At 41.9% G+C, this 25,864-nt stretch overlaps 1 pseudogene; it reads right to left on the bottom strand.

Annotated features, from left to right (window-relative positions):
* Window positions 1–16,266: 16,266 nt before the first annotated feature.
* On the bottom strand, window positions 16,267–16,920 carry LOC109576575 (RWD domain-containing protein 1 pseudogene; annotated as a pseudogene).
* Between the last annotated feature and the right edge of the window lie 8,944 nt (window positions 16,921–25,864).

The following is a 25,864-nucleotide window of genomic DNA, read 5'->3' as shown; positions in this document are numbered from 1 at the left end:
CTTATGGTAAATCTATGTTTATCTTTTTAAAAAACTGATAAATTGTTTTCCAAAGTTGCTGTACCATTTTACATTCCTAGTGTCTAAAATTTCCCATTTCCTCACATCCTGGCCAACATTTGTTATTTTCTCTCTTTTTTTATTTTTGCCATACTAATGGGTGTGAGATGGTATCTCATTTCGGTTTTAATTGGCATTTCCCTGATGGATAATAGGGGGCTTCCCTGGTGGCTCTAATGTTGAACAGGAGGGAGGGCCAAGCATATCCATGGCCCTTATAGGGACTTGCACAGGAAAGGCAAGGAAGAGCAAGAGAAACAGTTTAAGATTGGCAAGTTTGAACAATTTTGGTGTGCTGTAAGCTGTAAATTAGTCTCCAGTTAGCTGGCCTTTAGACCTGACATGATTTAGGGTAGGGGAAATATTGCTTTGGTGTGTGAGAGTTAGATAAGAAGGTAACTGGGGATATAGACCCTGGATTAGTTGGTTTGCAATGAAAGGCGTGCTGGTAAGCAAATTACTTGTTGTTGTTTCGTTGCCAAGTCACGTCTGACTCTTTTGCAATCCCAGGGACTGTGGCCTCCCAGGTTCCTCTGCTATGGGATTTTCCAAGGCAAGAATACTGGAGTGGGTTGCCATTTCCTTCTCCAGCAGATCTTCCTGACCCAGGGATCGAACCTGGGTTTCCTGAGTTGAAGGTGAATTCGTGACCACTGAGCCACCAGGGAAGCCCAGGCAAGTTGTTATCTTGCTGGGGTGGTTTCTCCCAGCAAGATAGTCTTTTTTTTTTAAGATGTAAAATCATCATAATATACTGAACAATTTAAATATTTACATTACAATGTGTTTATCTTTATATATATATATATATGTATATTTATCTTTATATATGGGTCCTTGGCAGTGAATGCATGAAGTCCTAACCACTGGACTGCTGGGGAATTCCCTGACACATTTGAAACATACATTTTTTTGGTTCCAGATCTTGTAGTGTACTTTTAAACTCATTCAATACACTGGCAAAGTCAGTTCCCTTTGTCAAATACTTCACCTTCCAATTAAAATCAGCAAGTTAATTGGGCTTCGCTGGTGGTCCAGTGGGTAAAAATCCACCTGTCAATGCAGGGACACAGGCTGGGTCCCTGGTCCGGGAAGATTCCACATGCCGAAAGGGCAACTAAGCCTGTGCACCACAACTACTGCGCCCTCACTCTCTAGAGCCCATGAGCCGCCACTAGTGAAGCCTCGGCACCTAGAGCTCACGCTCCACAGCACGAGAAGCCACCACGTTGAGAAGTCCGCACGCTGCAGCTAGAGAGGAGCCCCAGCTTGCCCCAACTAGAGAAAGCCCAAGCACAGCAATGAAGATCCTGCACAGCCAAAAATAGAATAAATAAAAATCAATGCATCTTAAACAAATAAACAGATTAGTAATGGCCCTGTGATGACAACACCCTCACTCCAAAGTTTCAGTTCAGTCGCTCAGTCATGTCCGACTCTTTTCGACCCCATGAATCGCAGCACACCAGCCCTCCCTGTCCATCATCAACTCCCGGAGTTCACTCAGACTCACGTCCATTGAGTCGGTGATGCCATCCAGCCATCTCATCCTCTGTCATCCCCTTTTCTTCCTGCCCCCAATCCCTCCCAGCATCAGAGTCTTTTCCAATGAGTCAACTCTTCACATGAGGTGGCCAAAGTACTGGAGTTTCAGCTTTAGCATCAGTCCTTCCAAAGAAATCCCAGGGCTGATCTCCTTCAGAATGGACTGGTTGGATGTCCTTGCAGTCCAAGGGACTCTCAAGAGTCTTCTCCAACACCACAGTTCAAAAGCATCAATTCTTTGGCACTCAGCTTTCTTCACAGTCCAACTCTCACATCCATACATGACAACTGGAAAAACCATAGCCTTGACTAGACGGACCTTTGTAGGCAAAGTAATGAGTCTGCTTTTCAATATGCTATCTAGGTTGGTCGTAACTTTCCTTCCAAGGAGTAAGTGTCTTTTAATTTCATGGCTGCAGTCACCATCTGCAGTGATTTTGGAGCCCCAAAAAATAAAGTCTGCCACTGTTTCCACTGTTTCCCCATCTATTTCCCATGAAGTGATGGGACCGGATGCTATGATCTTAGTTTTCTGAATGTTGAGCTTTAAGCCAACTTTTTCACTCTCCTCTTTCACTTTCATCAAGAGGCTTTTTAGTTCCTCTTCACTTTCTGCCATAAGGGTGGTGTCATCTGCATATCTGAGGTTATTGATATTTCTCCCAGCAATCTTGATTCCAGCTTGTGCTTCTTCCAGCCCAGCGTTTCTCATGATGTACTCTGCATAGATGTTAAATAAGCAGGGTGACAATATACAGCCTTGATGGACTCCAAAGTCTAATGCTAAATAAATTGAGAATATATGCCCTCTTGCCATGAATTTACTCTTGAATGAAATAAGGTGACGTCATCTGCTGTGTTTCTTACCTACGTTCTCTTTGTTCTGTTCTCACAGGACCTCCACTCTGGAGGGTCTCTGATGGTAGTCAGGGAGCAGAAGAGGGGAGATGGGTGGGTAAAAATTACCATCTGTGCAACCACACTCCACAACATATCTGAATTTAGAACACCTCATCATGGGCCAAAATATCCTGTTTGTAATCATGCTTGCCCACGACAGAAACATATACAATCATCCCTGTCATCTGCAGGGCATTGGTTCCAGGATCTCCATGGATTCTAAAACCCAAGGAGGCCCAAGTCCCTGGTATAAAATGGCATTGTGCCCTCAGCCATCTGTATCTGGGGTTTGGCATATGTGGATACATAGCGCCTGCTGTATAAGTCAGAAAGAGGCAGCAAGTCCAACCTAGAACCCTGAGTAAACAGGATGCTTTTGTTCTTGTTCCACAAAGTTTTACACACTAGGGAATTAAATCACGTTTTTCTGTTGGATTTTTTTCAATTTTTTATTTTGAAATAATTATAGATTCACAAGACGTTGCAAAGGATGTACAGAGAAATCCCCTGTATCCTTCATTCAGTTCTCCCACCCCCATGGCTACATTTTACATAACTATGGTACAATATCAAAACCAGGAAACAGATTGGTACTATATGCATGTAAAGTTTCATATCATTTTATCAAGTGTAGATTTGCGTAACCAGCTTTGCAACCAAGATACAAAACTACTTACTTACCAAAAAGATCTCTCTCCTGATACTCTTTATAGTCACTGCACCCCCAATTGCTGTCCTTAATTTCTGGTAATTAACTTTCTACCTCTGTAATTTTGTCATTTTGAGAATGTTATACAAATGAAATCATGTGACATTTGGAGATGGTCTTCTTTTTCATTCAGTATAATGCCCTTGAGATCCACCCAAGCTGTTTTATGTATCATTTGTTCCTTTTTAATGTTGAGTAGTACTCCATGATATGGATATACCATAGCTTGTTTTACCATTCGCCTACAGGGGGACATCTGAGTTGTTTTCAGTTTTTGGCTACTGCAAATGAAGCTGCTATGAACGTTCATGCCTCAGTTTTACGTGGGTAGAAATTGCTATTTGGGAGGGATAAACATATAGGAGTGTGATTGCTGTGTTGTATGATGTGTGTGTGTGTGTATACATGTGTGTTCAGTCGCTAGTCGTATCCCACTCTGCGACCCCATGGACTGCAGCCTGCCAGACTCCTCTGTCCATGGAGTTTTCCAAGCAAGAATACTTCAGTGGGTTGCCATTGCCTACTCCAGGGGATCTTCCTGACCCAGGGATCAAACCCTTGTCTCCTGTGTCTGCAGCTTTGGCAGGTGAATTCTTTACCACTGCCCTACCTGGGAAGCCTCTGTTGTATGGTAAATACATGCTTTGTTTTTCTGAATAACTGCCAAACTATTTTCCAGAGTGACCATACCATTTTATTTTCTCATTAACAATGTATGAGGCATTTGGAAATACAGTTTCTCTGCATCATCAAGGCGTTGGGAATCATCATTTAAAAAAATTATCTGTTTTAATAGGCCCAATTTTTTTTTTTTTTTGGTCACATTGTGTGGCTTGGAGGATCTTAGTTCCCTAAACAAGGAACCCTTGACCCCTGCAGTGGAAGGGTGGAGTCCCAACCACTGAACCACCAGGGAGTTCCCTCTCCTCTCATTATAGTCTTAATTTGCATTTCCTTGTTGGCTAGTGATGTTGAACATTTTTTCTGATATACTATTTGTCACCTGTATTTCCTCTTTGGTGAAATAGTTCGTCATGCTTTCTGCCCACTTTCTAGTGGGTTATTTGTTTTTTACTGTACAGTTCAGTTCAGTCACTCACTCATGTCCGACTCTTTCTGACCCCATGGACTGCAGCGTGCCAGGCCTCCCTGTCCATCAGCAACTCCCGGAGTTTACTCAAACCATGTCCATTGAGTCAGTGATGCCATCCAACCATCTCATCCTCTGTCGTCCCCTTCTCCTCCCGCCTTCAATCTTTTCCAGCATCAGGGTCTTTTCAAATGAGTCAGCTAGTTATATATTTTAGATAGTAGTATTTTTATAAGATATGTGGTTTGCAAACCACAGCTTGTTTTCTCATTTTCTTGACGGCTTTTCACAGAGCAAAAGTTTTTAAATTGATGAATTCCAATTTATCGATCTTTTTTCTTTGTGGAGCACGTTTTTGGTATCAAGTTTAACAACTCTTCTCCAGGCCCTAGGACCCAAAGATTTTCTCCTTTCTTCTAGAAGTTTATTAATTTCATGTTCTACTTTTAAATCTGTGATACATTTTGAGTCAATTTTGGTTTAAGGTGTGAGATTTAGATTGAGATTCAATTTTTACTTTTTTGCCTATGTATATCCAGTTGCTCCAGCATCGTTTGTTGAAAGACTGTCCTTCTGGACTTCCCTGGTGGTCCAGTGGTTAAGACTCTGTGATTCCACTACAGGACGATGTGGGCTCAGTCCCTGGTTAGGGAACTGAAGTCCTGCATGCTGCTTGGCAAGGCCAAAATATATACATATATATATATGCATGTATGTATATGTGCGTGTGTGTGCGCATGCGCTTGTGCTCAGTCATGTCTAATTCTTTGCAAGCCCATGAACTGTAGCCCGCCAGGCTCCAGTGTCCATGGAATTCTCCAGGCAAGAATACTGGAGCGGGTTGCCATTTTCTTCTCCTATATATAAATATATAGTAAAAGAAAGCCTTTAGAAAAAGACTGTCCTGTTGATACCACACATTCTTGATAACTGTGGCTATATAATAAGTCTTGAAGTAGAGTGATTCCTTCCACTTATTCTTCTTTTTCAAAATTATTTTAACTATTCTAATTCCTTTGCCTTTCCATATGAGTTTTAAAATACTCTTGTATACATTAAAAAATATTTGCTTTTTGGTGAGAATTATGTTAAACTTGTATACCAGTTTGGGAAGAATTGACATCTGTACTATGTTAAGTCTTCCAACCCATGAAAACAGTACATCTCTCCATTCATTTAGATCTTCTTTGATCTCTGTCGTCAGTGTTTTAGAGTATTTAGCATACAAGTCCTGTACATGTTATGTTAGACTTACACCTATTTAATTTTTTTGAGTGATTGCAAATTGTGTTGTATTTAAAATTTTGTTTCTATATGTTCATTGCTAGATTATAGAAGTGCAACAGAATTTTGTGCAATTACCTTATATCTTAAAACTCAGATATGCAGATGACACCACCCTTATGGCAGAAAGTGAAGAGGAACTAAAAAGCCTCTTGATGAAAGTGAAAGTGAAGAGTGAAAAAGTTGGCTTAAAGCTCAACATTCAGAAAATGAAGATCATGGCATCCGGTCCCATCACTTCGTGGGAAATAGATGGGGAAACAGTGGAAACAGTGTCAGACTTTATTTTTTGGGCTCCAAAATCACTGCAGATGGTGACTGCAGCCATGAAATTAAAAGACGCTTACTCCTTGGAAGGAAAGTTACGACCAACCTAGATAGCATATTCAAAAACAGAGACATTACTTTGCCAACAAAGGTCCGTCTAGTCAAGGCTATGGTTTTTCCTGTGGTCATGTATGGATGTGAGAGTTGGACTGTGAAGAAGGCTGAGTGCCGAAGAATTGATGCTTTTGAACTGTGGTGTTGGAGAAGACTCCTGAGAGTCCCTTGGACTGCAAGGAAATCCAACCAGTCCATTCTGAAGGAGATCAGCCCTGGGATTTCTTTGGAAGGACTGATGCTAAAGCTGAAACTCCAGTACTTTGGCCACCTCATGCCAAGAGTTGTCTCATTGGAAAAGACTCTGATGCTGGGAGGGATTGGGGGCAGGAGGAGAAGGGGACAACAGAGGTTGAGATGGCTGGATGGCATCACTGACTCGATGGACATGAGTCTGAGTGAACTCCGGGAGTTGGTGCTGGACAGGGAGGCCTGGTGTGCTGCGATTCATGGGGTCGCAAAGAGTCGGACACAACTGAGCGACTGATCTGATCTGATCTGATCTGAGGGGTTTTTGTAGATTCCCTGAGATCTTCTATGTAGATATTGTGTCATCTGCAAATAGAAAGAGTTTTATTTCTTCCTTTCCTGTTTGTATACCTTTTACTTCCTTTTCTTGCCTTATTGAACTATGTAGATCTTCCAGTATTAGTACTGTGTTGAACAGACTATATATATTTTAACTTAAGAAATCTGTACATTTTACATTTTTGTTTTAAGCACTTTACAAATATTAACTCATTTAACACTCATAACAATCCTGAATCAGGTTCTGTTGTGTTATCATTCTTATTTTACACATGAGGAAACTGAGGCTAGGTCGAGTAATATGCCCTACGGTTATCTGTGATAAGTTGCTCAGTTATCTCCGACTCTTTGCGACCCCATGGACTGTAGCCCGCCAGGCTCTTCTGTCCATGGGATTCTCCAGGCAAGAATACTCAAATGGGTTGCCATTTCCTTCTCCAGCAGTTACCTACAGCTGTGTAAAAATTAGTCCTTGCGGTTGAGTGGTTAAACTAAATGCCAGTTCCCTCCCCAGGTGTGCCAAAACAACTACAACAACCCCCTCCCCACAAAAAATCCAGAAAGAGGGAAAAAATTACCCTCAAATGTAGTGACTTAAAACAACAAGAAATATTTATTATCTTTCACAGTTTCTGTGAGCCAGGAGTTCAACAATGGCTTGACTGGGAGATTCTGCCTAGGGAGTTGTTTATTCAATTTCAGGCAGATATTATCTGGGGTTCTTGTAGCTAAATGCTCTATTGGAATGAGGGAATCTGTTTGCAGGATGGTTCTGTTTGCAGGGCAGTTCACTCACATCGTGGGTGAGTGGGTGCTGCCTGTTAGCCAGAGGTCTCAGTTTCTCTCCACATGGACCTCTCCTATGGCTGCTTGAGTGTCCTCATGATTGCCTCATTTGGAGAAGGCAGTGACACCCCACTCCAATACTCTTGCCTGGAAAATCCCATGGACGGAGGAGCCTGGTAGCCTGCAGTCCATGGGGTCGCTAAGAGTCAGACACGACTGAGCGACTTCACTTTCACTTTCATGCATTGGAGAAGGAAATGGCAACCCACTCCAGTGTTCTTGCCTGGAGAATCCCAGGGACAGGGGAGCCTGGTGGGCTGCCGTCTATGGGGTTGCACAGAGTCGGACATGACTGAAGTGACTTAGCAGCAGCAGCAGCAGCATGATTGCCTCATTGGCTTTACCAAGAGCAAGCCATTCAAAAGAACAAGGTAGAAAATGCAATGCCCTTTTATGACCTAGCCTCCATAGTCATACATTAACCACATGGACCAGACCTGATTCAGTGAGGTACAGCACAACTCAAGGGTAGGAATATCAGGAATCAAGCTGTCTTGGAGACTGGCTACGACAGTTGATAAATAGCAGATCTGAGATTGAACTCAAGGAAATCTGAGTTGGAAGTCATAATCACTGTGTCACACTGCCTAACTTTGGGGAGATTTGGGCCAGTGAGAAATATGAGTTCTGTAAAATGGGTGAAGGGCAGTTGAGGAAGGGCAGAAAGAAAGTGAAGTCACTTAGTTGTGTCTGACTCTGCGACCCCATGGACTGTAGCCTACCAGGATCCTCCATCCATGGGGTTTTCCAGGCAAAAATACTGGAGTGGGTTGCTATTTCTTTCTCCAAGAGACCTTCCTGACCCAGAGATTGAACACAGGTCTTCCACTTATAGACAGACGCTTTACCATCTGAGCCACCAGGCAAGCCCATTGGCAGGTTGGTATAAACCCCTGACAGGGTTTCTGCCATAAGCTGTATGAGGTCACCGTGGAACTGCAAAGCAGGGCTCCTTCACTTGCTTCTCACAGGGCGTGTCATACATTCACACAAGCACACTGTAGAGTTAGTAAAGTACAGCAGAAAACATGTTCGCTAGGAGAACAAAGAACTAGAGTTTCAAGCATCCTTACCTTGTTCTGAAGAATCCTGGCTGCTGCTGCTGCTAAGTCACTTCAGTCGTGTCCGACTCTGTGCGGCAGGCAAGAACACTGGAGTGGGTTGCCATTTCCTTCTCCAATGCATGAAAGTGAAAAGGGAAAGTGAAGTCGCTCAGTCGTATCTGACTCTCAGCGATCCCATGGACCGCAGCCTACCAGGCTCCTCCGTCCATGGGAGTTTCCAGGCAAGAGTACTGGAGTGGAAGAATCCTGGACAAGCCCCCAAAATGAAAGGTTGCTGCTGAACCACAAAAGATGCCGGAATTCTTGGCCTCCAGAGGAGAATTTAATCTGGGGCCAGTGACGAGGCTTGATCATTCAGAGCTTTTGTGTAATAAAGTTTTATTAAAGTATAAAAGAGATAGAGAAAGCTTCTGACACAGACATCAGAAGGGGCAGAAAGAAGGGCAGGTGGCATCTTATTGTTGTTGTTAAGTCGCTAAGTTGTGTCTGACTGTTTGCAACCCCATGGACTGCAGCATGCCAGGCTTCTCTGTCCTTCACTATCTCCCAGAGTTTGCTCAGACTCAAGTCCATTGAGTCAGTGATGCCATCCAATCGTCTCATCCTCTGTTGCCCCCTTCTTCTTCTGCCCTCAGTCTTTCTCAGCATCAAGGTTAAGAAAACAGATCAATTTTAGGAAGAGAACATTTGTAAATTGAGCATCTGGAAACTGAGTCTCTTAAAATTATCCATACTGTGAACCTCTTGAGAGGTTGCTTTATTCCCCAGACTGCAATCCTGAACGACAGTCCTGTGACTTCTCCAACCTCCTACACTTTCTCCCCTTCTCATTCTCCGCTGATGACACTGCTTCCTAATCTACAGAGAAAATGAAGGCAACCACCAACCATCTACCCACTGACAGCATCTATACCCATACACTCTGCTTGCCCTCCTCCTCTGCTCCCAAGGCCAACTCCTTGACTTGAGCTATTGTTGTTTAGTTGCTAAGTCATGTCCAACTCTTCTGCGACCCCATGGACTGTAGCCCACCAGGCTCCTTTGTCTGTGGGATTTCCCAGGGAAAAATACTGGAGTAGGTTGCTATTTCCTTCTCCAGAGGATCTTCCCGATCCAGGTACCAAACCCTTGACTTGAGTACTAGATCTCATTTTGGGAATTCCCTGGTGGTCCTGTGGTTGGTATTGCTGAGGGCCCTGGTTCAATCGCTGGTTGGGGAACTAAGATCCCACAGAAAAATGGTGTGGTCCAAAAAATAAAAAAAAGAAAGATCTCTTTTCCTTTCAACTACTCAAGAACATTGGGCCTGTCAGCCATTCACCACTCTATCTTTAGTTTGTCCCATTCCCATCAGCAAATACGTAAGGCTATAGTATTATTCACCTTTAATTGTTCTCATGGTTCATGATGTGGTTGGAGAGACTTAATTTAAAGGCTCAACAAGGTTTATAAATATACATAAACAACATATGAAAATGAAAATTTTAAGTACAGCAAATTTTAATGTGCTAAATTGCACAGATTCTTTAATAATGCAATAGAAACTCAGAAAATATAGAGAAAACTGTGGGTTTAGGTGGGGTAGAAAAAGAGAACCGAGGACAGCTTTCTACAAAGCTATATTTGTCAGAGTTCTCTGTTGCAAGCAATGGAAATAGACTCTGATTTTAAGTTAAGCTAAAATAGCTCATGGAATCACTGGGAAAGCTGGAAAACCAGGCTCAGAGCCTAAACAGCTATCACCACAGCCAAAACCACTCCATAAATGGTGTCTGGTGAGGACACCACTGTCCACTAGATGTCACACCTCACACTGTTGACACCATCAGGCTGAGCTTGGCGCTGTTGCCACCGCTGCCATAGAAACGGGAAGCTGCTGCTGCCAGGAACACTGTTCCATTGACTCTGCCGCTTTCCACCAATAACTCCAGAGTCAAAGTCTGAAATAGCTGTGTCTGTTCGACCCAGCCTAGGTCAAGGCCAGCACTCAGCTTCCAGAGGGGGCTGGGAGAGCAAGTATCTGGCATTTTCAGCTTCTGTAGTGAAACGTAGGGTCTGCTTCATAGAAGATTTATTAGATTGGACATTCTCAGATGCTGAGCAGCCTTCACCCACCCACCTGCCCTGATAGAAGTGTCCACTTACAGTTGGCTGAAGCTAGAGGGCAGAAAAAGGAAGGGGCTGATTAGTTAAGAGGTGAAGAAGTGGCCCAGGGCAGCAGGCATGACACTTGAAGAAGCCTGGGAGGAGCGCTTGAGGAAGGAAAGGCTAGAGGCCAAGAGCTGTGGCAAGTTCTAGGGAGAGTAATAGTGTATAGTATTCGGATAGAGAGAGACGTCTTGAGACCAAGGGCATTTCCAGTCAAGTGTAGAGGTAGAAGCCAATTATAGGGAATTGTGGAGAAAATGAGTATAAAGACAGGAAGGAATCTGGTACTGAAAATGCGTGTTTCTTTTAATGATCACAAAACCACAATCCAATGTGTGTTGATGATCATCTTTTAGTGGTTTTACTCATTTTGGGGGCAATTATATTGCTCTTTTGTGAACTGCCCATTCATATATTTTGCTTATTTTTCTACTGAGGTCTTTATTTTTCTCCCAACAAATTGTAGGTGTTTTTTATAGATTAAAGGGCTAAGACTGAGGGTATAAATTTTGAGGAAAGGAACTTTTTTCCTGCTTAGCAGTAAGAGTTTAAACAGGCAGTTTCCCTTACAATCTCCTGTGAAAAAGGGCAGATTGACTTTATTTTTCAAAATAACAACTTTATCAAAATATAATTCACATACCGTAAAATTCACCTATTTTAAAGTTTACAATTCAATGGTTTTAGTATATCCACAGAGTTGTGCAAACATCAGCACTAATTCCAGAGACTTTCATCCCCCTAAAAAGAAGCCATAAACCTAATAGTAGTCACTCCCTGTTTCTCCTTCTCCTCAGTCTCTGATGATCAGTAATCTTGATGTTGCTATTGATCAGCCTACTCTGGACATTTAAAGTAAATGGAATCATATAATATGTGTCCTTTTGTGTCTGCGTTATTTCATAAAATAATATTTTTAAAGTTTATCCATGCTGTGGCATATATCAAAACTTCATTCCTTTTTATTGCCAAATAACATTCTATTGTATGTGTATACTACATTTTGTTTAATCATTCATGAGTTAATGGAGATAATGATAGTAACAGATTATCGTTCATGGACTAGAATAGGAAACCACAAGTCTATAGTGATGTAAATGAATTGAATGTACAATGAGGAATAGGATATTTACAATTTCAAATACCTCTCCACAAAATACTAATTACTAAAAAAAAAAAAATAACTTCACAGTGGAGATTCCTGGTAGACACTACCTTAATCAAGCAACAGAAGCAGACATTATCAGTACTGGAAGGGAATGTTTGAAATCTTGCCCCACCTGAGAGGATGCAATGAGAGAAATGCTTCGTCTCTTTTACACCATTCCAACCAAAGATGCATAATCTGAACCCAATCACGAGGAAACTTCAGCAAAGCCAAACTGATGGATATGAAATAACAGACTTGTAATCTTTTAAAATGTCAGGGTTAGGAATGTCAAGCAAAGAGTGAAGAACTGTTCTTGATGGATAAGACTAAAGAGATAGGACAACAAAATATGGTGTATAATTTAGATCTGGATCTTTGGGGGATAACTAGAGACTCTGGAAAGGAGCCTGAGAATTAAATGGTATTTATGTATCAATGCTAATTTGTTTTGAATTGGAGTTATGTAAGAGAATGTCCTTATTTTGGAAAACATCTGCTAAAGTATTCAGGAGCGGTGGGTAACAGCAATTTACTCTCAAATTGCTCACAAACAGGAAAAGCTCTACAATTTGTACAATTTTCACTTTTTTCCAAAATAAAAATGTGTAAGAAATACAAAACAAGAAAAAAAACCAACAACAAGAAGAAAAGCAATAAAAATTGAAATGAGGATTAATTAGGAAACATGGCTAGCCTCAGGGAATTGTTGTTTAGTCACTAAGTCGTGTCCAACCCTCTTGCGACCCCATGGACTGTAGCCCACAAGGCTCCTCTGTCCGTGGGGTTTCCCAGGCAAGAATACTGGAGTGGGCTGCTGTTTCCTTCTCCAGGGGATTTTCCTGACCCAGGGATGGAACCTGTGTCTCCTGCATCAGCAAGCAGTTTCCATTACTGCTGGGCCACGAAGGAAGCCTCAGGGAATACCTATCTGTTACTAGGCTAAATAGCTAGTCTATTATTGGGATAGATACCAAGTGTGCTAAAAATAAGCTAGATTAACTCAGGTTTACAGTCTTAAATCAAGATTTATTTAAATGACAGAATAACACTTTAAATTGGAATTTCTATAGGAAAACTCTTTGTTATTGCAAGGGTAAGATCCTTCAGTCATTTACCCCTGTGCATACAATTAGTTTAATGTTGTTATTCTTAACACATCATGGTTTCTGAGATGTTACAGAAAAGACAGTTAGGTCTAGAGAATGTTTGTGTATGTGTGTATGTGTGCATGTGTATACAAATCAAGTTAATTACTTTCAGTTCAGTTCAGTTGCTCAATCGTGTCCGACTCTTTGGGACCCCATGAATCGCAGCACGCCAGGCCTCCCTGTCCATCACCAACTCCGGGAGTTCACCCAAACTCATGTCCATTGAGTCGGTGATGCCAGCCAGCTATCTCATCCTCTGTCATCCCCTTCTCCTCCTGCCCCCAATCCCTCCCAGCATCAGAGTCTCTTCCAATGAGTCAACTCTTTGAATGAGGTGGCCAAAGTACTGGAGTTTCAGCTTTAGCATCAGTCCTTCCAGAGAAAACCCACGGCTGATCTTCAGAATGGACTGGTTGGATCTCCTTGCAGTCCAAGGGACTCTCAAGAGTCTTCTCCAACACCACAGTTCAAAAGCATCAATTCTTTGGTGCTCAGCTTTCTTCACAGTCCAGCTCTCACATCCATACATGACTACTGGAAAAACCATAGCCTTGACTAGACAGACCTTTGTTGGCAAAGTCATGTCTCTGCTTTTGAATATGCTGTCTAGGTTGATCATAACTTTCCTTCCAAAGAGTAAGTGTCTTTTAATTTCATGGCTGCAGTCACCATCTGCAGTGATTTTGGAGCCCAAAAAATAAAGTCTGCCACTGTTTCCACTGTTTCCCCATCTATTTCCCATGAAGTGATGTGACCGGATGCTATGATCTTAGTTTTCTGAATGTTGAGCTTTAAGTCAACTTTTTCACTCTCCTCTTTCACTTTCATCAAGAGGCTTTTTAGTTCCTCTTCACTTTCTGCCATAAGGGTGGTGTCATCTGCATATCTGAGGTTATTGATATTTCTCCCGGCAATCTTGATTCCAGCTTGTGCTTCTTCCAGCCCAGCATTTCTCATGATGTACTCTGCATATAAGTTAAATAAGCAGGGTGACAATATACAGCCTTGACATACTCCTTTTCCTATTTGGAACCAGTCTGTTGTTCCATGTCCAGTTATAACAGTTGCTTCCTGACCTGCATATAGGTTTCTCAAGAGGCAGGTCAGGTGGTCTGGTATTCCCATCTCTTTCAGAATTTTCCACAGTTTATTGTGATCCACACAGTCAAAGGCTGCTGCTGCTGCTAAGTCACTTCAGTCGTGTCTGACTCTGTGCGACCCCATAGACGGCAGCCCACCAGGCTCCCCTGTCCCTGGGATTCTCCAGGCAAGAACACTAGAGTGGGTTGCCATTTCCTTCTCCAATGCATGAAAGTGAAAAGTGAAAGTGAAGTCACTCAATCGTGTCTGACTCTTAGTGACCCCATGGACTGTAGCCCACCAGGCTGGCTAGGGGGAAAAAAAAAGAGAGCAAAAATGTGGAGGTTAGGAATAAGAAAAGAGATACACTCACAAACACAAAAGAGGTTGAAAGTTACTTGCAACTATATGGCAACAAATGTGAACAACTAGAGGAAATGGATATTTTAAAGAAAAAATGTTACTGAAACTGACCTATGAAGAAACAGAAAAGGAAAAGAGAAGTTATCACCAAAGATATCAGGACAATAGTTACAAATTTAACCTTAAAGAGAGCGCCAAAACCAGATGGTTTCACAGCTGCATCACATCTATCTTTTAGCAAAGAGATGATTCCAGTGATGTTTAATTATGCTAGAATATAGGGGGGGAAAGTTTAGCTCTTTTTATAAGCAGATCTTATAACTACTGCTTTAATTTCTTTAATGGTTATAGGTTTATTCAGGTTGTCTATGTCTCCTTGATATATTGGGTAAATTGCATTTTTAATGGGAACTAATCATTTGTGTAAATTGTCAGATTAATTGGCACAAAGTTCTTCATATTGCTTCATAGCTTTTCAAACTGATCCACTACGGACAATATGGTTGTGTAGGTGGTTTTCTGCACGAGCTTATCTGGACAAGGAGTGAGTGGGAGCAGCCTGCATCCAGCTTTCCAAGTGGCAAGCCCTAGGTTAGGGTTACAGCCACCCACAGGCGAAGTGGAAGTTGCTCAGTCGTGTCTGATTCTTTGCGACCCTATGATCTTCCTAACCCAGGTCCCTGCATTGCAGGCGGATTCTTTACTGACTGACTATCAGAGAAGCCCCGAAGGCGAAACCTTTTCCTAATTCTCACAAAGGCACTGTGAGAGTTAGTGATAGCCAGGCTATAACTTATCCATCATCCTTGGTGGCTCAGACAATAAAGAATCTGCCTGCAATGCAGGAAACTGGGGTTCAATCCCTGGGTGCAGGAGATCCCCTGGAGAAGGGAGTGGCTACCCACTCCTGTATTTTTGCCTGGTAAATCCCATGGACAGAGAGGAACCTAACAGGCTATACAGTCCATGGGTTCGCAAGGAGTTGGACACGACTGAGAGACTGAACTGAACTGAGCTAATCTTTCCATTTTTTTAATCCCTCTTTTCTAAGATTGTTTTCTTGCCCTCTGTCTTTTTTCTCTTGATCAATCAATTCTGCTAGTTTTGCTTGTTTTATTAGTTTATTTCAAAGAACTTTCTTCTGTCTTTTTAAAAATTTTAAACTTGTTATTTTGTATTGGGGTATAGACGATTAAAGAAACATCTTTTGTCTTTTTACCATCTCTGTTGTATTCAATTAATTTCTGCCTTCATTTTTATTACTGCCACTCTTCCTCTTTCTTCAAGGTTATTGTGTTTGTTTTTTTCTTTAGTTTTTTGAACTGGAAACTTAGCTGAGCAATTTTTTTAACTTTTCTTTTGTAATATAAACATTTAGAGCTATACATGTTTCTCTCTAAATCACTTTATCTGCATCTAATGAAGTTTTGGACAGAGGAATTGTTTCTATACTCATTATTTATTGAAGTATAGTTGATGTACAATATTATATAAGTACAATATGGTGATTCACAATCTGGTGAGGCTTTTACATAATTTTGAAAATGTTCACACTTAAAAAGTTGAAAGAATTGTACAGTGATACCCAAATGCTCAACACCTAATTTCTACAGTTAAGATTTTACTTTATCTGCCTTATCGTGCAACTTTCCATTTATTCATCCTTTCTTCTACTGATTTCAAGGGTCTTATTTTTTATTCACTGGGAAGGAAATGACAGATATTAGCACATTTCACTCTTAAAGACTTCAGCATGCATATCATTACCTGGAGTTTATTATTTTTACTGATTGATTGAAATTTTAAGGTCAGTTTATTAAGCTCAATGATAAAAGCTGTCAGAAGACTTTTTTCCTAAAAATTATTTTTTCTTATGAAAAAAAGAAAAGAAAATCAATACACACCCTCAGCATAGACACAGATGCTGTGGCAGTCAAGCCTCTTTAAGATGAGGATAGTTTACTAGTTGGTCAAATCACTCTCTGGTCAGCAGGATTGTAGTCTGGATCATCCTCCTTATCCTCTGGATCCAAGTCATTTAATTTCTGGACAAGTGACTCATCTACCTCCACGCTGTATCCAGCATCCTCCAAGAACTGGATATTAGCTGTGTCAGGATTATGATCTGTTTCAAACAGCTGTTTCCCACTTAATTTACTTTTTCCTGCTTGTTCCTTTACTTTCATTCATTTAAAAACATTTCCAAGAGTTCTGTATCAAACTTGGCCTTTCAACTTAAGAAATTTTGAATAGTAATAGGAGTACCATAAAATAATTGTTTTTCAGCTTCTGCTCTTCTTCTCGTCTTCAGGTTTCTATTTGATCTACCATTTCACTTAATTTTATTGGACCACTATTGCTAAAGATCATACTATGGAAAAGCTTTCTTCTGCCTGTAAAACTAATAACTTTATTTCTAGGTTTTTCTGGGAGAATATTTCCTAGAGGGGAGCTTCATCTGTGTGCTTTTCCATATATGTAAACTTGAGGGGGGAGGGCAGGACAGTTTCATTGTTTTCTCCAGCCTTATATGTCACAGGAATGGTGAACCTGGTTGGATTTTTCCGATACTTAGCTGAAATACTACCAAAGGAGAATATGGTATCAGGAATGTTCATTTGCATTTTGGAAGACCAGTTTTAAGAGGGTTGGATCAACATACAATCAAGCTCTGAAGGAGTCAGAGTAGATGGACTCCAGAGATTCCAGCTTTAAAAAAAAAATATATATATATATATACATACATATTTAATATTCTTTTTATCATGGTTTATCACAGAATATTGAATATAGTTCCCTGTGCTATACATTAGGACTTGTTGTTTATCCATTCTAAATACAACAGTTTGCATCTATCAGCTTCAAACACCCAATCTATCCCTCTCCCTAACATACAGAAAGAAGCACAAGCTGTAATCAAGATTGCCGGGAGAAATATCAATAACCTCAGATATGCAGATGACACCACCCTTATGGCAGAAAGTGAAGAGGAACTAAAAAGCCTCTTGATGAAAGTGAAAGTGGAGAGTGAAAAAGTTGGCTTAAAGCTCAACATTCAGAAAACGAAGATCATGGCCTCCGGTCCCATCGTTTCATGGGAAATAGATGGGGAAACAGTGTCAGACTTTATTTTTTGGGCTCCAAAATCACTGCAGATGGTGACTGCAGCCATGAAGTTAAAAGATGCTTACTCCTTGGAAGGAAAGTTATGACCAACCTAGATAGCATATTGAGAAGCAGAGACATGACTTTGCCAACAAAGGTCTGTCTAGTCAAGGCTATGGTTTTTCCAGTGGTCATGTATGGATGTGAGAATTGGACTGTGAAGAAAGCTGAGCACCAAAGAATTGATGCTTTTGAACTGTGGTGTTGGAGAAGACTCTTGAGAGTCCCTTGGACTGCAAGGAGATCCAGCCAGTCCATTCTGAAGGAGATCAGCTGTGGAATTTCTTTGGAAGGAATGATGCTAAAGCTGAAACTCCAGTACTTTGGCCACCTCATGCCAAGAGTTGACTCATTGGAAAAGACTCTGATGCTGGGAGGGATTGGGGGCAGGAGGAGAAGGGGATGACGACAGAGGATGAGATGGCTGGATGGCATCACTGATTCGATGGATGTGAGTCTGAGTGAACTCTGGGAGTTGGTGATGGACAGGGAGGCCTGGTGTGCTTCGATTCATGGGGTCGCAAAGAGTTGGACATGACTGAGCGACTGAACTGAACTGAACATACAGAAAACTGCAAAAATCCTAAGTGTATAGCTTGATGAATTATCACAAAATGAATACATCTAAATCAAGAAATAGAAAAGGTTCCAGAAACTGCCCTCATGTAACCACTACCTGGACTTCAAATACCATAATTCATTTTGTTTACTTTTTGAAATAAAATAAATAAATAAAATAAAACCATATAATTTGTATTTTTGTGTGTGTGGCCTTCTTTAGTACAACACTGTATCTGTGAAATCCATATAGCTGCACCTAGTGATAGTCTTCTTTTCCACTGGTATATGGTATTCCATTGTATGAATCTACTACAGTTGAAATTCTACAGTTGAAATATTTACTACTATAAATAATTCCATGAGAACACTTTTGTGTGTCATTTTTATTGTGGTAAAACATACATATTTCCCCTTTTATTCATTTTTAAATATAAAATCCAGTGGCATTAAGTACATTCACAATATTGTACAACTATCACCACAATTCATTTCCAGAACTTTTTCTTATCTTTTTGATGCACATATGTGGATATTTCTCATGGGTATATACTTAGGAAATGCTGGATCACACTGTATATGTTCAACTTTAAAAAATATTGCCAGGCTTCCCTGGTGGCTCAGTGGTAAAGAATACACCTGCCAATGCAGGAGACACAGGTTTGATCCCTGATCCGGGAAGATCCCACATGCTGCATTTTCCCACGGGCCACAGCTATTGAGCCTGTGCTCTAGAGCCCAGGAGCCACAACTACTGAAGCTTGAGAGCCCAGAGCCCATGCTCTGCAACAAGAGAAGCCATCACAATGAGAAACCCATGCACTGCGACTAGAGAGTAGTCCCCATTCACCACTAGAGAAAACCCATGCAGCAATGAAGACCCAGCATGATAGAAAAAAAAAAATAAAGAAAAAATTATCGCCAATGTTTCAAAGTGGCAATAGTAACTTACATGCCGATCAACCCTGTATGATAGTTCCCATGGCTATATGCCCCTTAAGTTTTAATTTTAATTAAGTTTTAATTATTTTAGAAATTTGTTTTGTATCTTTTCTTACTTTTCTGATAACTGTTTAGCACCTTTTCATATGGTCATTTAGACAGTAAAAAGGGCTAAAGAAACAGAGAAGACAAAACTATATCTTATGAAATTTGAAGCTCAAGTTGTATTATTTGTATGTTAGCAAGCAGTTTACATTTCTAATAATATGTCTCCCATTGACTAAAATCAACCCCACGGGGCAATATCTCTCACACTCCCACACTGCATATATGAGATTATATCTTAAAAAAGAAACAAAATCCTTTACAGTCACTTGAGTGGTGTTTAGGGACTTAATAGTGACAAAGGCATGAATTGAATCCACCATATTTAACAGAATATCATGCTTTCTAATTACAATTATTACCAAAAAGTGGGGTCTAGCTGCTCCCCACTCAAAAACCAATAAACAGGCCAAGCTGGTGGAAGGGAAAGTTTGCTTTATTTCAGATGCCAGCAACTGTTGGGGAAGGGCAGACGTCTGTCAAAGGCAAACTGCCCCCCTCCCCCCATCACAAGCAGTGGGTAAGAGCTTTTACAGACAGGGAGAGGGGGCTACGTACACAAAGCACAGTCAGCTCTGATAGTCATCTTCAAATTGGTCATTGGTGGTCTTACCAGCATCATCTTGGTTATTTTAGGTACAGTTAATCTTCAGTTCCAGGGTTCATTTGTTCCCATTTCTTGAAGCCAATTCTTGGAATTGTAGCAGCTTATATCACGGGTACAGCCTAATTATCATGCAGTTAGCTTCTTCCACTTGCCGTTTTTTTTTTTTAATTAATTAATTTATTTTAATTGGAGGCTAATTACTTTACAATATTGTGGTGTTTTTTATTTTAATATCTATAAGACAGATCATCTATAAGCCATATAGATATGGCTCAGAGCATTATCTATAGCCCTTGCTGCTGCTACTGCTGCTAAGTCACTTCAGTCGTGTCTGACTCTTAGTGACCCCATGGACTGCAGCCTACCAGGCTCCTCTGTCCATGGGATTTTCCAGGCAAGAGTACTGGAGTGGGTTGCCATTGCCTTCTCCACTACAGCCCTTGAGGAGGAACTAAAGGTCCTTAACTATGCTCAATTAGTACATTATTATTATTTGGTCTTCTTTGACTGCTTTCCTTTGTTTCTGCATGTACTCACTTCTCTGATTAAACTTACTCTTAGCCTAAGTTTTTCCACAGACAAAAGGCAGGCAGAGGACATGGGGGGCAAAGACCGTAGGGTCCTGCTCTGTTTCATTATTACTGATATGTAGGGTATCACACTATTGCCATTCCACTCACAGGGAGTGCCTAGGCTCAGTTCTCATCTAAGGACTGTCAACATTTTTGTCCCATCCTCTCAGCACACAGCTTTTCATAAGGCTATAGCCCCAAGCAGAAGGTTGACAATAGTTTTGTTCAGCTTGCAAGGGTGTCCTTGGCTTCAAGCTGAAAATCCGTCCCAGGTCCCCCACCTCCTGAGAGGCACAAATCTCTGACTGCTACCCTTGCTTCCAGACTTATTTCAGAGCCCATGGGCTCTATGGCTTTAGCAAATTCACAGAGGTGTTGATGTTTTAAATCTTAGATCGCTTTACTCTTTTCAAGTTCTATCTATCATTGCTATATGTCTGCTACAGGGTGTGTGTGTGTGTGTGTGTGTAAAAGCTGTAACCTGTTTTCATCTGTCTAATAAGAGTTTAGTAAAGAGTTTCTCTCTTTTTTTTTTTCTAGCCACACCATGCAACTTGTGGATCTTAGTTTCCCAACCAGGGATCAAAACTGTGCCCCCTGCATTGGAAGTGCAGAGTCTTAACCACTGGACCATTAGTTCAGTTCTGTTCAGTTGCTCAGTTGTGTCCGACTCTTTGCGACCCCATGAATCGCAGCACACCAGGCCTCCCTGTCCAGCACCAACTCCAAGAGTTCACTCAGACTCACGTGCATCGAATCAGTGATGCCATCCAGCCATCTCATCCTCTGTCGTCCCCTTTTCCTCCTGCCCCCAATCCCTCCCAGCATCAGTCTTTTCCAATGAGTCAACTCTTCGCATGAGGTGGCCAAAGTACTGGAGTTTCAGCTTTAGCATCAGTCCTTCCAAAGAAATCCCACAGCTGATCTCCTTCAGAATGGACTGGTTGGATCTCCTTGCAGTCCAAGGGACTCTCAAGAGTCTTCTCCAACACCACAGTTCAAAAGCATCAATTCTTCGGTGCTCAGCCTTCTTCACAGTCCAACTCTCACATCCATACATGACCACTGGAAAAACCATAGCCTTGACTAGACAGACCTTTGTTGGCAAAGTCATGTCTCTGCTTTTGAATATGCTATCTAGGTTGGTCATAACTTTCCTTCCAAGGAGTAAGCGTCTTTTAATTTCATGGCTGCAGTCACCATCTGCAGTGATTTTGGAGCCCCCAAAAATAAAGTCTGACACTATTTCCACTGTTTCCCCATCTATTTCCCATGAAGTGATGTGACCGGATGCCATGATCTTCATTTTCTAAATGTTGAGCTTTAAGCCAACTTTTTCACTCTCCACTTTCATTTTCATCAAGAGGCTTTTTAGTTCCTCTTCACTTTCTGCCATAAGGGTGGTGTCATCTGCATATCTGAGGTTATTGATATTTCTCCCGGCAATCTTGATTCCAGCTTGTGTTTCTTCCAGTCCAGCGTTTCTCATGATGAACTCTGGACTATCAGGAAAGTCCTAATAAGAGTTTCTTGAATTGACGACAGACAGGAGTTGTGACAGGATGTTAGTTAGATGCTCCCTGTTGTCTCTGGAGTTTCAGCAAAGGTCTCAAAGGCAGAAAGCAACACAATAGATGCCAGGCAACCTCTTCTCCCATCCACTTCAAAGGGAGATGGGATGAGACTGTGAACCCATCTGCCAGCATTACTGTTAATAATTATCCACACTGAATTAATATAAGGGAATTAGAATTGTGGGGAGGTAGAGGGGGGTTTTTCCCTTTTGCCTAAATCCAAGTGGGGACTTCCCTGGTGGCTCAGACCGTGAAGAATCTGCCCATAATGTGGGAGACCTGGGTTTGACCCCTGGGTCGGGAAGATCCCATGGAGAAGGGAATGGGTACCCACTCCAGTATTCTTGCCTGGAGAATTCCAAGGACAGAGGAGCCTAGTGGGCTATGGCCCACGGGGTCACAAAGAGTTGGATATGACTGAGCGACTAACACACACACAGACACACACACACACACAGAGCCAAGTGAGATAGAGACCTCCACTAGCACCTTGCAGAATGTTTGGCTTAGATCTCCTGGATTTAGAAAGTCCACAGGGACTCACGTCCTAACTCCCACCTGAGGAAGTCCATATGCAAAATGCTGGCTGACCAGCTTTCCTGGGATGGTGAGTAAGGTGGGTTGCATGGAGAGTGAGCTGCACTGCTCTTGCCAGTAGGGCAAAGATGCATGAGTTGTCCTGTGGACAAGTATACCTAGAAGGAAATGACTTGGAGTCATTAAAAAGGTCCTTCCCATGAAGGATGCTCTGAGAGGAAATGAACTTCAGGAGAGTATATTTTACAGAACCTGCAGAAGGCCATGAACTTGGGGGTGGGGAGAGAGGAGTCATAGGCAGTTAACCAGAGGAGAGACATTGCCTAGGTCCCAGTAAGAGAGCTAAAAAAAAAGCCCACAACAGTGACACAGACAAGAGAGAAAGAGCCAACTTTTGTGAGTCCTCCAAGTCCACAGAGAACCAACTTTTGAAGATAACAGCATCCTGCCCCAATTGGGAAAAGCTGTGGCCCTTTCCCCTAAGCTCTTCTCCTCTTATACCAAACCCTGGGGGAGGGGTTCAGAAATAGCAGTTGGCCAGCAAGACAGGAGTAAACTCTGACGAGTAAAGCCCAGGAATGTGGAGAAACTTGGCACACCTTGGCACACAGCAAGACTCACACGTGAAGCAGGCAAAAGCTAGAGGAGGGGCAAACCTTTAGCTCGAATGAAGTTAAGAGTTGAATTATATTTAGGGCAGGTGTGAAGAGGAGGCAAGGGAGTTTTCCAATTATTAACCCTGGGGGCCAGCTCCCCTGATAAAAATAATTATTCAATATTAGAGAAGGATTGAAGAGGAAAAGTTGATACAGTGTACCTATCCCTGATTTAGCATATATCGACTCCAATGAGCTATAAACACCTATTCACATTTTCTTCATATTTGCTTAGATCACACCAAAAGCAATGGGTAACCAAAATTCATACACAGAATAGTAAAGACCGAGTGTACACCTCTGGCAGAGTTTTAATTGGTACTCTGCTCCACACAGTCACTTAGGACCCAGGCTGACAGGCTGTACTTTCTGGAGCACGTAGCTTCTTCAGTTCCACAGCAAGGAAAGAAAAAGCATTTTATAACTACTCTTTCTTGATTTCCCAGAGGCGATACAAGGTGCTTGCATTCACAGCTGTAGTGACTAGAAATAGTCATGACTCCCGTTTTTGAAATGGGGAAGGAAGCATTCTTTTTTTGGTGTTAAGCATGAGAGGAGCCCCAGATATGGTGCACGAGTGCTCAGTCACCCAGTTGCATCCGACTGTTTGCAACCCAACAAACTGTAGGGCAAGAATATACTAGAGTGAGTTGCCATTTCCTCCTCCAGGGGATCTTCCCAACACAGGGATCAAACTGGCGTTTCCAGCATCTCCTGCATTGGCAGGTTCTTTACCATTCACAGATGACTAACACCAATTTCCAGGACATTTTACATGGCAGCCTCACTTACAGAGGCCATCACCCTTCTCTGATAGGACTTTTACCTGCTGAGCTAGTGTATCTAAATCTTTGATTGCAGGTCTCTGTCGCACATGTTATGAAATATGTTTTTAGACTGCTCAGAAACCTTGTACATAACTCATATTTTCTGCCTAAGAGCCATCACTTTCTCAGATTGCTTTATTTTTACTTCTTTTACTACCATCAATCCTGGTAGTTTTCTTTTCACAGAGAAATCACATTAAAGAAAGCTCTTTACTGTCACATTACACAGTTAAAAGAAAACAACAGAACTGGATTGAGATGTGGATAACTGGCATTTGACAGCGTTCATTCATTAGCTGATAACTCATTCCCTCATACAGAGAAGGCAATGGCACCCCACTCCCATACTCTTGCCTGGAAAATCCCATGGACGGAGGAGCCTGGTAGCCTGCAGCCCATGGGGTGGCTAAGAATCGGACACGACTGAGCGACTTCACTTTCACTTTTCACTTTCACACATTGGAGAAGGAAATGGCAACCCACTCCAGTGTTCTTGCCTGGAGAATCCCAGGGAAGGGGGAACTGGTGGTCTGCCACCTATAGGGTCGCACAGAGTCGGACATGACTGATGCGACCTAGCAGCAGCAGCAGCAGCATTCCCTCATGATGACTTCCCAGTATACAGATAATCCCAACTTATGTTTCAAACAAAATCGGCTATCCATCTGTGAAAAATAATCTCAGATTTAATTTAATGGACTATGCAAGGGTTCATATATAAAATTCCATGTAAACTGAATATGGGAAACAAAATCATTAAAAGTGTTAATAAATATGGAAGAATATATTAAGAATCTTGACATGATAAAGGCCGCTTTAGGCCACAAAATCCGAAGTCAGCAAATGAAAATTCAAATGCCATAGGGAGCAAGCAAGTAATGTTGAGTAAAGAAAGATGGGTGTGAGAGAAATCAATTAGTAAAAATTTATTTTAATTTTACTAAGCTATGAGGTAAGCAAATGCCATTATACAAATATGTGAAATTGGACAGACTCTAAATTTAATATGAAAAATATAAATTAGAAAATGAGAATCTTAGGGAATGCCCTGGCAGTCCAGTGGTTAGGGCTTAGCGCTTTCATTGCCAGGCCAGGGTTCAACCCCTGGTCAGGAAATTTAGATCCCACAAGCCCCACAGCTCTATCAAAAAAAAAAAAAAAAGGAAATCTTTTGTAAGTAATTTTTTCTTTGTCTTGCCTCTTCTTTGCAAACAGAAACCTGATTTTCATACCAATTTCAGGCTTTGTGTTTCTAGTTAATAGAGGAAAACTTTCAAGCCATTAGTACTTTATTTTGAAGAGTTCAATTTAGCGTCAACATTTTTCTTTCATATTTTGACCATTGCTTTTCTTCATTTTTTAACTTTTGTACTTAGTAGTATACAGGGACTACCACTGCACCCAAGTGTCCAGGAAAATTCTGGTCGCACACTGGAGGGTTCCAAATCGCTTGCAAAAACTCTCCAGGCCTCCTAGCTGTCACGATGTGGACCCCTAGCGGTGAGCGACGTTCCCGATAAGTGTTCTGGTTGAGACGGCGACAATTTTACTCGGATGCCTGCTTTGGGTTTGATTCTCGCTCCCGAATCGCCCCTATTCCGCAGTTCCCCATCCTCAATTTCAACTTCTGCAAAAGAGGCAAACTAGAAAGTAAATTGTTGGCCATGGTGTGGCTTCTATGGGAGCCGGGACTTCGTCGGTTGCTTTTGCCAAGGTGCGTAATCTCCCACATAACGCCTTGCAGGTTTTTTATATTCCATCACTTACAACCATTTCTTGTCACCACGTAAATTAACAGGATTGCGGGCAGGGAAAAGGCCCCCTCGAAGCCACCAGCATCCCGAGGACTCAAGAATCCCCGGAAGAGCCAACTCCGCTCCTGCTAATCCTTTCCCTTCCGCTCGGCCCACCCCGGGCAGAGCGCTCGGGGTCACGTGTTCGCCGGAGGAGGGGAAGTGGGCGGCTCAGCGGCCGCCATCTTGCCGGCTTGGAGGCGGAGCGTGAGGAGCGCAGGTCGCGCGCTTC

The sequence above is a fragment of the Bos indicus genome, chromosome 23, assembly GCF_029378745.1.
Source record: "Bos indicus isolate NIAB-ARS_2022 breed Sahiwal x Tharparkar chromosome 23, NIAB-ARS_B.indTharparkar_mat_pri_1.0, whole genome shotgun sequence".
NCBI lineage: Eukaryota > Metazoa > Chordata > Mammalia > Artiodactyla > Bovidae > Bos > Bos indicus.
This window is presented reverse-complemented; position numbering and strand designations above follow the sequence as displayed.